This window comes from Cryptomeria japonica, chromosome 10 (assembly GCF_030272615.1).
Source record: "Cryptomeria japonica chromosome 10, Sugi_1.0, whole genome shotgun sequence".
Classification (NCBI taxonomy): Eukaryota; Viridiplantae; Streptophyta; class Pinopsida; order Cupressales; family Cupressaceae; genus Cryptomeria; species Cryptomeria japonica.
In genome coordinates this window covers 699,876,056-699,890,781 of record NC_081414.1, presented here as the reverse complement: position 1 = coordinate 699,890,781, position 14,726 = coordinate 699,876,056, and the positions used below count along the sequence as shown (strand labels likewise).

Here is a 14,726-nt window from a genome sequence, read left to right as displayed (position 1 = left end):
AAGGGCTCAACGCAACGGAAAAAGGGTTCACGAGGGCTTTTCCAAACCTCAAACACCAAATTTTCTATATTTTTGGTAAGTCAACGGTTATAGTGCTGTAGTTAAAATAACATTGATTCAGATTCATTCTGGCCTTTGTTTGGCAGATGACAAGCAATTGAGGTTAAACCATGCTGTTGTATTAATCGCTTGTTAATATATTGTGATTAATACAACATTTAGACTTAACAATCAACTTAACCCTTAATATTATTAATGTGTTACATATATGTAATAATTAATAATTAATCGATTACAATTAATATCAAGGGCACATGTTGATTATTATATTTAGACATTGTTATAAAAATTAATACAACAATAATATGTATTAATATTTAGACTTTATATCATATTAATATAACAATTAATATTAACAATATCTAAATATTAAAATCTTTTAAAGTATTATATATTTTAAGAAATTATATATTTTCAAATGTTCCATAAATTTGCCCATTTTTTAAGTTTTTTGGGAGTCCCAAGTTCTTAAAAATTTTGGGCTGGGAGTCGAGCCCCAATTTTTCAACTATGGTTGTTCCAGTTTCCACTTTTTACATACCATTCAAATTTATCATTTACCATTTTGAAATAATTTTAATAATAAAAATTAATAAATCCCTGCCCATACCCTCCCAAAATGTGATATTCCTGCAGGCATGCACAATTTTTTTATGCATTAGGATTCTTCTCTTATGTAATGTCGCATTTGAATGCTCTTGATGGCATCGCAGTGTTGCATCGTCTAAGTCATCCAAATAACTTAGAATCCTTTGCCATTTACAATGACCGACCAGTGTTGAATTGTTGAAAGATAGTCATCATAATCAAGTAAAAGCCCCCTACTGTCCTAACAAAACAACTTTGTTCATAGTCGAGGAATATATTAGAATTAACATAGAAATTTTCTATATAGAGACTAAAATGACTATTAATCTCAAATAACATAAACTCGGATGCAATTTTTGTAACAAGTGATTTATTGAAGCGGATAACTGTGAATCTCACATGATAGGAGCAAAGTCATTATCAACCTCAACAAGAAAGGTTGGAACTATTCCCTCTTCTGTCAATACTTAAAGCATTTAATTTAAAAGTAGAGTTCATTACCATCAGGATTGAGCGAGTTCAAAATCCTGCACTTACAACTTAGCAATCTTTGATCGGGCTGGACGTGACAAAACTTGCCCTAACACGCATTTGCCATGTCAATATGACCATGTCATAAGAAATAGCAGAAACTTCCCTAATTAGATGGTCATATAATCTTAAAAAAAAAATGTCAGACTATCTTGCAGTTTAAAGATATTTTATGTGAGGTGGAGTTCTGTTTGTTTATAAGAAAAACATTATTTATGGTGAAAAGATAGTTCCAAAGAAAGGGATAAGATTGATAAGTGGACCATCGTTCTAAGGAAAGGGCTTTTGAAAATTGGACCATCATCTGAAACTATCAATCAGCTGATACATAGATGAACATGCCAGATAAACAGGTGAAGATTACATAAAAAGATATAAATTGAGATAACAATCAGCCAAGACGGTTAGTATAATCATTGTCATAAATTTAAATACATGTTTGAAGGGACAGGAAACCATGAATATCAAGCCATATGGAAGGTGAGGGTGACTTTCCTCATTCGTGGAGTGCACTTGTCAGAGGTTGATTGTCTTTTGTCACCTGAATAATTTCAACAATTCAATGCCATCGATTCTCTGAAAGAACCAAGCAATTCACTGCCAGGACTGTACTTTCATGATTTTCAGTGATAACATTGAGCTTGTCAGTTGAATCAAATCCACGCCCTACTGTTTTTCCAGCACATGAAACTCATCACGGGGCATAACAACTCCTTTACAATAGAAATCGAAAAAGTCAAAAAGGTTAACAACATAAAGAATTCCATTTGACAGGCTAAATATGCTTCATATCAGGCAAAGGCTCTTATCTAATCGTCATTTGCAACAGTAATTAAGAAGACTATGTTCATATAAAAAATCTTAAAATAATAATGTATGATGCTGCATTTACAATGTTATGTATCAGAAGTAAAAACATTAAAACCCATAAAGAAAAAAAAGTATTGCTCCACTATCCAAACAAGAACACTTACAAGTTACAACACCTACAGGGAAGGCCAAGAGAGCTAAGGCAAGTCCCAGTAGAAAGCCTAAAGGCCTGCATTTACAATCTAACTCAAATCTTACCAATACCCAGTCCAAATGACATCAACACTAATGAATAATCAAGAAGAAAAAAAACAAATCTGACTAATTTACCTGGTTGCCGTGAAACTCCACCAAATTGTACATGGTTAAATGCTAAATCCAACGTGAACTTACAAAAGACATCCCCATACTGAAAATACCAAATCTCTGGAGAAGAAAATTATTTTGGAATGACTCAATTCCTCAAAAAATTATATGAAAATACACAATTCTTATACATGGTGATTTTGAGACTGGTCAATGTCTTGAAGATATGCACTTGCACCAGTAATCATGAGCATTACTAAAAGGAATACCAGTCCTCTAAAGCATTCCTAAAAGGAATACCAGTCGTCTCAAGCATTCCTAATCAATGAGTCATCTATCCCAAAAGAAAACAAATACAATAACGAACCAATATTACATAAATCACAACGAATATTCCTAAATTTTGTACTTTATTCAATTTATTACTAATAGAAATGAAAAGAATGCAACTTTAGATTCATCCACGCAGTATGGCATGGATTTAAAATAAATAGATATTGCAGATACTCATCTCTGTGCAATCATGAATCCATGAGATAGATGCCCTGTGTGTGGCAAGTCCAATCCTTGAATGTTAGGCAACAATTCAAAGAATAGTCTTCAGCTGTACATGTCAAAATCATCAGAAAAGAAAACTTCATCAACAAAGGTCCAAATTAAAGTTGTTTAGGTTACAAGTATACAATTATTCAATGGTGTGTATAGAGAAGAGATTTGTAGATAGAAAAATTAGCAACTTTTCTATAAGAACAATGCCAATCTTTTAAAGAGAATGGTAATTTTGTGTTGGAAATTGGAAATTAAAAAAAAAGAAACAACAAGGTTACCCAAGAGGTTTTTTGAATGAGTTTTGGCCAGGAATCTCCTAGTGTGAAGAAGCTTCCAGATGTGGTTGGTAATGGCACTGCAGGTTCTAGTACTTTGTCAACTGATGGGACAATAGTAAACAGTGATCAGAATCTCTTGGTGTTAAGAATGTTGCAGATTTTTTCATTGATGTCAAAGGTCAGTTGATGAGTTTCTGAAAAGAGATTTGAATTGAAATATCAGTTGAGTTGCTCGAGCTGCTTGACTGTTTACTTGAGTTGCTTGAGCTACTTGGTTGGCTGATTGAGGTACTTGTCTTCTTCGTTGACTTGCTTGCTTGTTTGGTTGAGCTGTTTGGGTGTCTGGTTGAGCCAGTTGGCTGCCTGTTTGAGCTACTTGGCTGTGTGCTTCAGCTACTTGGCTGTCTACTTAAGCTGCCTACGTATCTGCCTCGTTCTTCTTTGTGTCATGTCAGCTTGACAAGTCATCAGTTGAATTTTCAAGAGGACGGGGTCTTTGGAATCGTATTTTTCATTAGTTTGTTTGTGTAGGCTAAATCAAAATATGCTTTAGATGTATATACTCCACATTATTGTCAGGTTTAGCTTAACATTATTATTTGCATCCAATCATTTATTTCTTATCTCCTCTTAAGCGATAATTGCAGATTCCTTATTTCTGTGTCGGCTTCAGAAATTTATTTTTCACCCTACTTAAGCATTGGTTTCAAATTCCTTCGTAACGGTTTATGAGGGGCGGCTTCAAATTTGTTACAAGATAATAATAACTGAGATTCAATGCATTTCATTTTTAGCTGGTACCGTGTCATTTAAGATGGATTTTATTGGTGCGTTGGAGCTGAAAAAACGTGTGGCTTTATTGACTTGCTGAAGTCACTAATCTTTTTAGAGTATGCGTATTGAAACAGAAAGTGAAGACCCGATATCGGATTCATTCATTGGCGCTATGCAGAATAGTGGCATGACTCATTTAGGTGTTGTGTGAATACTAGGGGCAGTGTTGATGGTGTTTTTATGCACCATAGAACACAGAATAAAATACTAAGCATTCTATCCTCTCTTGAACAAAATCTCCTCTTATGCTAAGCTTCATGATCATAGGAGGTGACTCCAAGGTTCTCGATGTCAAGTCTTGATGTGCTCTTGGATAGACTCTGTTGTTTGATGTGATATTGCTAGAATCACAAGGTCTTACGTTGAATCTTGAATGCTTGATTGTTGCAAGAATGTGGAAATTCACTTTTATGAAAAAGCAAAAGAGATAGGATTAGGAAGCAAATTTAATCATAAGAATGTAAGAGCAATGGACAATCTTTGGTGAATCTCAACTAAGCTTTGTTTTGACATGCAGCTAAAATCTCCAGTAGGCTAGCACAATCTTCTACGGATGGCTTTATGATTTTCAAATCACCACTACAAGCATAGACACCCTCAAGGTGAGGCATATCAATGAATAAGTAGCAATTGAAGTTAAACTTGCCTAAGATGGATTTAGTTGACTACACAAGACACTTTACAATCAGCAAGGTGTTAGTAGTATGGGTGTATGAATTTCACCATTGATCATACACAAAGTTCTTCCATTCATCTAAACAACATGAAAATTAAATGAGAAGTAGAGACCATGCAAATTGTTGAATCAACGTATGAATTTTACCATATCTTCAATGAAGTTTATGTGTTGCTTGCAACAAAGTCTTGGCAACAATCTTTGCCTTCTCCTCCCACTCTATTCTAACTGCTATCTGCTACTGATCTACTAACTATCATTTGCTATCCATTAACCTTTACAAACGAAGAAGTCGAGCCTTATATAGTGCTCTCATTACAATGAGTGGCCAGGATCAAATCCAAATCAATGGCCAAGGTCAAAAGATATTAACCCTAATTAGGGTTTGTTACACTCATTACAAAGCATTTAATGCTTGACCAATAATAAAATTAAAATAAAATGGACACATGCCCTTCCTTGGATAATTGACCAATGATGACGGTAGGTGCATCAGACTTTGTGCCCACATGTGGTAGTTATCTACTTTGATGGATGAGTTAGATGCATTGAATCCAAACGCCTTACTGTGGGATAATGTGATTGGATAAGTGATGACTAGGCACCACCTCCGCTAGTTGATCCTTGTAACTCATCAAAAGTTGTAAATGAATGAGCCATATCTCTTGATACTCAACAGTTCCAAGCCCCTGTGGTGAAGTATGGCATGATGTTGGGAGATACTCCCAAATTGCATTATCTTCTAACTTTGATTAACTCTTCTGAAACTATCTCCTTCATCAAACTTACACCATTTCGTCTTCCTTCTCATGCATGGAAACTCCTTCCTTAGGATGTTTGGATTTCACCCTTTACACTTGTATTGCTCTTGAGTCCTATCACCTTGAAGTATAGTCTTGAATTACATGCTCACTATCCTAACAAGTTTTCTTGGATTTCTGAAGGAAATTCAAGATAGTCATTAGTTCCTCGCTTTGATACTTGATCCTTACAATTGTCGTGTATTGCCTTTCCTTGTGATGGAAGTTCTCTCCATTTTTCATTCAACGGCATCTTTGGAGGTGTTTAATCATTCATCCTTGAAATACAATTCTCACTTGTGTTAGCTCATTGATGAGGTCGGTCTTCATCTTATAATATTGATGAATGTTGGAGTGTTCATTAGGTGGAGCTGCCTACTTCCTTTCTTTGCTTGATATACATTGATGAAGTTTTGTTGATCTCCTTCTTTGCATTGCTGAGTGTGATCTCTCCTTTACACTTTAGAGACATGTTCTTCCGTTATTCATCATGCTGACTCCCTGCATCAGACCTGAAAAGAACATAACTTTAACCAAAACATCAGAAATGGGAACAATATTACCCACAATTTACTTCCTAAAGTCTTTTCGAATGTGGTCAGTTGACGTCGTCCAACTTGTAATCTAATCAAATTATGCTCAAATTAGAACCCCCTTGGCTGAGGAAATTCATCAAAATCGGGTCTAATTAAAATTCGCCTATAGGTCTTCATAGAAAAAATCAAAATTAGGCTCGCATCAAATTTGCTTCCGAAATTTGCTGCAAATCCAATAAGAAATTCGATTTGAATATGTAAGGAAATTGTTAGTAAATTCAATCGAAATCGCCTCAATGTGTGTCGCTTCTGATGTTTGGTCCACTCTTAATCGGCTGGGAATCAAATTGTAACCTGATGTTTATTGAAGTGAGATGTGATCCACCTCTTATAAATGCATTTCCTATTTAGGGTTGTATTTATTCATTATAGGGTCGACTTCATGATTTCCATTTTCAATTAATGATTTATTTATTTCAATTTTCAATGCAAGGGAAAAGGGAGCTGACTTCTTATTGCAATGCTTTATTTTGTTTATTTTATTTGCATCGATCACATTTTAAAATGAAATGCCTCCTTACGAGTCGGCCTTTCCTCTCTTTATTGGCCCCAGCTCATATCATGCCTCTCCATCATGGAATTTGGTCAGCCCAAGAAGTTCGTGCTTTCACCTAGGCAAAGGAAGTCCGCACACTTGATCGGTCAAAGGAAATGCATAGTTCGCTGATTGAAGGGGCCATCGGAAGTGTCAATGCTTAGATCGTGCTTCAGAGGCATCAAAGGAAGCCTTAGTTCATGTTTTGACATTTACTAGAAGTCAAAAATCCTTAGTTCGCTCTTTAAGGGCTTGACTGGAAATGTTAGTTTGTGTTTTCTTTAAGGCATAGGAAATGGAAGGAGATGGTTTGCGCTTTGGGGAAGACATTGACCGAAGGTGATCTGACTTCTAAGGTGCCATTGTTAATGCCTTAAAAACTTTATCCCCAACTTAGGGTTCATGAGGCCCAAGCATGTGGCACGGTAGTGGAGGGGGGTCAAAGATAGTGGGTTGGAAGGGATGTTGAATGAAGAAGTGGTAAAGGATGTAGTAAGGTAAGTTGTTAGGGGATGGGGAGTAATAAGGGATAAAGGAATTTTGTGGCTAAGGTAAGGGATTAAGGGGGATAGGTTAGAATAGGATCAGGGCTATGAAGTGTGGAAAGGAAGGTGAGAGGTATAAGGGATGGAAGATAGAGGATGGAAGAAGAGGGATGGGTGGAAGGTGAAGGATAAAGTAATGCAGGGGTGAAGAGGTAGAAGATGTAGGTGAGGTGGTAATGGTAGGTGAAGATGAATAAAGGTAGTGGAAGGACATGGGAGTGGAAGCGAGGGAAAAGGAAGTAAGGGGTAAGGGTGGGAGGAATGAAAGGTGTCAAAATGAGGGAGAAGTGGAGGGATCCATGCCAAAGGAAGGATGGATGAGAGGAAAGAAGGTGAAGAAAAGATGGAAGGAAACGAAAATGGAAGGTGAGGGTCAATAGAAGCGTGGAAAGGAAGGTAGTTGGTGGAAGGGTATGTAAAGGGAAGTGTAAGGAAGTGGAAATGGAAGGAAATGGAAGTAGAAGGTACTTGAAGGAAGATCGCGCTTTTGCTTGAGTACTGGAAGTCTTAGGTCACACATTGGAGGCCCGACTAGAAGTCTTAGGTCGCACTTTGGAGGCCTGACTGGAAGTGATTTCAAGATGTCAACTTTGCTAACTTAATCGCTTTGTCTTAGTCTTATAATGATAATTTAGACTTCTAGCCTATCCTTCCTTCCAAAAGTTGACTCTCTAACATAATTTCTCTTAGCCAAATTTCAGCACTTCATCTCTGATTTTGCAAGCAAAAGATGATCAAATGGAATGATCATCATGAATCGTTCACTTTGTAAGCCTTGAGAACTAACTGACCTCACTTCATCCTGAGAGAGAGACTTGACTTGATTAGCTCCTACTCACCTAAGATACACCTCTTCCAAGTGAAAGGCTCACTTCATCTTGAGAGAGAGACTTGACTTGATTACCTCCTGCCCACCTAAGATACACCTCTTCCAAGTGAAAGGCTAATAGCTAAACAATCTATAACTAACCTAGAAAGCAGAAAAAAGTGGGGGTCCCCATTTGCAATGGGGCAAGCAAAAGATGATCAAATGGAATGATCATCATGAATCGTTCACTTCGTAAGCCTTGAGAACTAAATGACCTCACGTCATCCCGAGATAGAGACTTGACTTGATTACCTGCCCACCTAAGATACACCGCTTCCAAGTGAAAGGCGAATATCTAAACACTCTATAACTAACCTACAAAGCAGAAAAAAGTGGGGGTCCCCATTTGCAATGGGGCGATGTGTGAAATGGTCAGAACAAACAGTGTTGTGAATATTTCTTGCACTATTGCTACACATTGGAAGTTTGGGGTTAAAGAATCTATCTCAACAATTCATATTACCTATTGAGAGTTTCCTGTCAAAAGCTTGAATAGTATTAAGTGTTCCTGGTGCGTGAGCTTCTTGGGAATGATTGTGACTTTCAAAGAGGAGTCGAGTTTGTTGTTGTATACCTAAAAGTAGGATAATGATCATGCTTGTGCTTAGTTATTCTGGTTGGACTAGGACGTTATTAAATTGTTAATTATAGAATGATTATATTATTAGCGTAATGCACTTGTACTGAATGGTTGTGAAAAGGAGTATCATCTATATTTGGGTGTGAATACGGTTGGAGGAATTATTGCTTAATCATGATTCATATCTGCTATTGATCTTTCTTGGAATGAACTATTCTCACATGTTTTTTGTGTGAGTACTATTGAAAGTTGTAGATATTTAGCAATGAGAATGAGTTGTTAAAAGAAACTAAAGTCGGTGCTTCTAAAGAGTAGGTGCTCTCAGTGAGTTGGTGCTCACTTTTATAATTTGGGTCGCTGCCCTCTTTTAAAATAAAAGTTATTGTGGCTTTTTACCTGAAAGGGTTTTCCACATGAAATTTTGTGTTCTCATGATTATGGTCTCTCTTCGCAACTTCTTTGGTTCCAAATTTTTAAAAGTTAAAATATTGATTCACGCCCACCCCCCCTCAATATTTTTTGTGTGCATTTCAAAGAAGGCGTCATCGATGGTTGCAGATGGTGCTACGGGCTCTATCACAGCATTAGTGTACGAGACATCTAATATTCCTTTGCGTGGGCCCTCCTCTGTTTCCCAAAATTGGGCTGGTCCTTGAGTGTCCTCCTCACCTTAGAAAGACATTTTCTATTCTTGCAAGGACTCTTCCAAAGGAAGGGTTCAAAATGTGTATTCTAAGGAGGAAGATGCTATTAAAATTCAAGATATTGCCTTGGACCATTCAATGGCCAAAATAGACAACACCTTGGTTGGGAGATATTTGAAGAGGTGCCCAAATGTTGAAGCAGTCAAAAAGTAGGTAGCTGCCAATTGGGCTATCAAATGCAATATTTCGATCTTAGCACTTCTAATAGGTTTGTTCTACTTCTCTTTCTCCCTCTCTGAGGATTCATTAAAGATTGTGACTACTACCTGTTATCAATCAGGCCTGCACCCTAACTAAAGTTGTGATCTTCAGCTGCCTATTGAAACATGGGAACACTTCAAGGTTGTGGGTGAGCTAAAACTGAAGTGGATCTCCAGAGTAAGTTGGTTCTTTCCAAAAAACTTCACCTAAACTAACAATTTTTTAAGAGAAAAGAGGAAGGAGGAGGACATACAAAATTAAAATCTAACCCTAAGGTGATGCACCAGATGATATGTTAAAAAACTTTAAAAACAAGGAAGAGTGACACACAAAATGATAGTAATAATAAAGTTCTCCTACACAACCCAATAAATCATAACACTTGCATCAGTGATTCATGAGAAGGCTTAAAATCACAATCCTAGGAGGAGAAAACACTATTTTTCACAACCTAGGACTATTATTTCACACACAGCTCATAACCTGCAAATAATTATACTTTTGCATAAGATACCCACATCAAAGTACAATTTTGAGGACAAAGAATGCCACAAAATAAACCTAATCTTACACTAAGAACACCCAATATCAGAAAGAAATAGGAAGGTATGAACTCTTACTACTGCTGAAAGGTGTTACAAATCTGTATATTCTGAAAATCTGTTACAAAAATTATCCACTTCTACAAAAAGAACTCTAAAATTACAGTCTGCCAAAAAGATGAATAAATGAAGAACCCTTACAAAGAAGAAAGAAAGCAGTATATATGCTGCTTTCAATAGTTGCATCCCACAAAGCAAACCCTAACCACTTGGTCTAATTCAACCCAAAAAGCCCACTTTTAGGGTCAAAAACAAGTGTAAAACTGAAAAGACCTGAACAAAAAGTCAAGCCACCCCATGCTCTACCATAAAAGCTCCTAAATGCACCATAAATGGCCCTAAAATATCTACTAACAGGCCTACAAGCCTTCATTAATGCAAAAAATACCTGTTTTGACCCATTAAATGAAAATAAAATATATATCTCATGTCGACTAAAAAACAACCTGTCATGTCGAGGCATTTGATGTTGCCATGTTTTATGTAAAGATTTCATGTATTGATTTGGTTTGAAAAGAAACTTTCCAATGCCAGTTGTATCAGCATGTTTAATTTGGTGTTATGTATTTCTTCCAATATTTATATTTATGCATCAAACCTGAAAACAATATGAGTTTATACAAAGCAAAAACATCATGATAGACCTTGTATATTGCCGAACATGTCAGAAGTTGTAACAGCAGAAAGACTCTATTGCATGTTCAACTGCTCTAAGTTTATTGTGTTTCATTTGAGAAATTTCAAAAAAAAATAAAAATAAGGGGGTGGTTATTACACATGGATTCAAAATAAATAACTGTGGCTGAGCCTAAATTTTAGAAAACCTTTATTTAGAGCTGAGCCTCAATTTTTAGAAAACCTTAAGGAAAGCTAAGGAAATTAGGAAAAAGGAGGCCATTGAGAAAATACTACGCTGAACAATACAACATTTACTTTGCAACAGCAGCACAAGAAATGGGACATCAAAAAGACTGCAACATGAAGAAAGCAATGCCTACAAGACAACATGCCACAAAGATGCCAAGTCATGCAGTCATTCAAGGATCTAATCTTAGCCAATTTATAGTGAGATTTATATTAATAAAGTAAATTCACAAGTTAAGTGTAATGATTACTATCTGACAGTGAAATTACAAGAGTCGTGACTATACGAGAGGAAAACATAGTTCATTTAGCTAGACAAAAGGAGATTAAAAGCTAAGAAGAAAAACTAGGGTCTTCATACTTTAATAAAAGGTCCTTGTAATTATTCATGGCCTTTCGCACCACGACCTCTACCTCTTTCTTGTATTACTCTCAGTGTCAAATCTACCTCCACCTTTCGCTACACAATCCTAAGTCGAATGGTGAAGAAAGGTTACTCTAATAGCATGAAGAAAGCCCTAGTTGATATTTAAAGAGTTGCGTTATCTCTGCAAACCATGACCTCAAACACCACTATTATTGCCATTTCATCAACACCCATTTGGCAATCTCTTGGCTATCAATCCCATGTGTGAGTGAACAAAGAGCACCTTTGGGTGCCTTACAAATAATGCTTTAAAGTGCTTCAAATTTAAGTTGTAGGAGATTCAATGGTTAAGGATAATGCTTTATTGTCCCCCATTCCTGATCTTGAATGTCTAGAGCTTTATGTGTAATGATGCTAATATGCTTGATATGTGATGTGTCTCTTAATGTGTTTTCTCAAGGTATTGTCCTTTCACATAATGTAGCTCCTCTATCATGTTAACCAACTGCGCCTTATATCTATCATACGAATGTTTTTCCTTTTAAGTGGCACTTTCCAAAACCTTTTTTTTGACTAGTTAATCTTAGAAATCTTTTCGTTGTGTGCTTCTTTGTTATTTCAAGTGCTTGTGTTCATGTGTTGGTTTCCATATTTTGGCAGCGAATCTTATGTAGGAAGGATCAACCATAGTCTTTCAAAAAAAAAAGATTGACATTTTTAGAGGATCCATACATCTGGCTGCCGATTAATAGTGTAGAACTGAACCTGCAGATTTTGCTGCAAAGGAGGACAACAATCCATCTGTTGTTGAGTATGAATTGATCAATGTGCAAGAGAAGTAGACTACATTATAATTCTGCATTACAGGGTATAAAATATTTCCTTTGTATACTATGATTATGCCAGTATCCAGATGTAAATAGGGATTTGAAGAACTATGGTACATAGATTGTATCGATCTATGGGAACAGTTCTCAACTTGATTTGTAATATTACAAATTCACTTTTCTAGTTGCACATTTTTAGTTTAAGTTTTAACGAGTTATTATTATGAGACCATCACAAGAAAACTGAGTGATTGGGCTGCAAAGGAACTTCAGACATTATTTTGGACTAGCTTTCCAGTAAAGATATTGAGGTCGGTTTGGATACTTCCTCCATAGGGCATATTTTATTTTTTCCTTTGTTAAGTAAATGATGCAAGCTTATGGTAATAGCTAATCTTCTTTCTAATTAATTTGACCCTCTTGTTCTTCCACCCATGACAATAACTGACCCTGATAACGAGAAACCTAAGTATTGAAATGACCATGCTAAGATTCCAGACCCAAAATTCAAAGAGTTAGATGACTGGGATTAGGATGCACCTGTGGAAATTGAGGGTGTCAATGCAAAGAAACTAGAGGGATAAGCCCAAGGAAATTAAAAATTCATAACCCCCAATACCTGCTGATAAGTAAGAGACTTGAACTAGCATTGTTTTGTCCCTGTAAATCTGTACCCAAAGCCTACAGAATCAAAAATATTTAAGCAAGTTTATGTACAATATTCATACAACACCCTATTTGCATACCTACATTTGTCAATGACTCAAACGAAGCTGAAGCAAATCAAACATAATGCTCTTTTCTGCCAGTCAAATAATCTTATGCCTAATTTTTTATACAGTCATTTGGTCCTTTTATCAAGCTAAATGAAGGGTAAATTTACTAGTTAACATTGACAAAATGACTATCATTCTAAATAAATGAAAATTGTCTCAATCTATATATATTATAAACATAGATTTCCTCGTTTTTAAAATATGCGTTAGAAGGTCCCAAATTACTTGATAATATTTCACAGACCCAGTGCTTGATTCAAACCCTATAAACCTTTAAAAATAATGAACAGACAGGAAAGAGTAAGTACAAAAGAAAGTATAACATGAATATGATCTATCATTAAAAAAGCATGATGCTCTTGATCTATTTTTCTTATTTTGCCTGGGTCAAAATGCAGAAAAATGCCCAGTTCCATTTTAGTGGGTGGTAATAAAAATTCAGTCTGACAGCAATGACATTTCAAGGAGCAACGCACCAGGTTGAGGTGAATGTAAAAGGACTTCCAAAAGAAATCTTTAATTTAGAAGCATTAAAAGGAATTTCTCACACCAAAATGTTTTCAACATATCACAACGCCCCACAGGAAATGTACAGAAAATTCTACCCACATTTTTCCTATTACAATCACACCAATGTTTTCAACATATCACAACGCCCCACAGGAAATGTAAAGAAAATTCTACCCACATTTTCCCTATGGCAATAAGTACGAGATTATACATTGCCTGACAAAAGAAAAACCCGTCCTCTCCCATTGCTTTGCCATCACCGCCTCTGCGTCTCCCATTCCTCTGCTATTACCTCTTATGCTTTTCCTGTCCCATTCCTCTGCTATTCATAGCCAATGGTACAATGAAAGACATCCTCGCACGTGCAAGATAGCCGTTCGGTTCGATAGGGACAACGTGTTTTTCAAAAAAATCATTGCATCCGCGGGTGATTGAAATGTCAAAATTAATGTTTCGAAAGTTTGAAATATTTTTCTTGCATTTATAGCACCAAGCTTATGCTCTCCGCTCCAAGGAAAATCTGAAAATATTTTAATTGGTAGGAATTTGATTTATCTCCTTGTTTTATGCAATCAGGTTAAGTCATTTTTAGTTCCTGCCGACAGGGAGGATACTAACGCATCCGTTGGTTTTCTAATGTTTAGTAATTTCAATAGAATTAAGAATTAAAATATAATTATTTATTTCTATTATCATTGGTAGTTGTCGTTAATTTTTTAATTTTACCATTTTTTAAAACTATGAATAATTTCACAATACCTATCAACAATAAATTAATGGATTCTAGCCACTATTGGATGCCAGTGCTATTTCTAGGACTAAGAAACTGTTGGTATGATTATTGGGACTCTGATTTCACTACCAGAGAGGTATGTTTACAAAACCTTGGTTTCTTGTCCAAAATCAGAGAAATTTACCTATAGAACGAAGGTTTGAAGAAGAAATTTACCTATAGAACGAAGGTTTGAAGAAGAAATTTGTATTTTATTGCTATTAATGAATTTGTAAATCATGCATTTTTTCTTTTTTCCTTTTTTTTTTAATCGTGCAGACACCCCAGTTTTGTCGTTGGATCAATCATTGATTGTCAATTTGCAGTCAATTTGGGACTCTTGGCAATCACAGTGCAGATGCGTTTAAATAGTTTGTTATAAGCTAAAAACATGAGCAAAAAATTGGGGTTTGCATTGGCCTCTTTGAAAACCCATTTTCCCCGGATCTCTGTGCACCACAACGCAAACCCTAAGTTTTTTGTTTCCTTGACAAAATGAAAATTTGGTGATAATTTGCAATGTAATTTGTTAGATTCTTGGGTGCTT

At 36.0% G+C, this 14,726-nt stretch overlaps 1 long non-coding RNA gene across 3 annotated transcripts; it reads right to left on the bottom strand.

Moving 5' to 3' along the window:
* Positions 1–1,521: 1,521 nt before the first annotated feature.
* Positions 1,522–13,922, bottom strand: LOC131040457 (uncharacterized). Of its 3 annotated transcripts, none has more exons than XR_009104866.2 (3): positions 13,619–13,921; positions 2,154–2,899; positions 1,522–1,892 (listed from the first exon to the last, which is right to left on the bottom strand). It is a non-coding gene; the product is annotated as an uncharacterized LOC131040457 (long non-coding RNA). The 3 variants fall into 3 exon arrangements; XR_009104865.2 differs by having other exon boundaries at positions 1,522–2,218; positions 2,320–2,899; positions 13,619–13,918; XR_009104864.2 differs by having other exon boundaries at positions 1,522–2,899; positions 13,619–13,922.
* Positions 13,923–14,726: the final 804 nt, after the last annotated feature.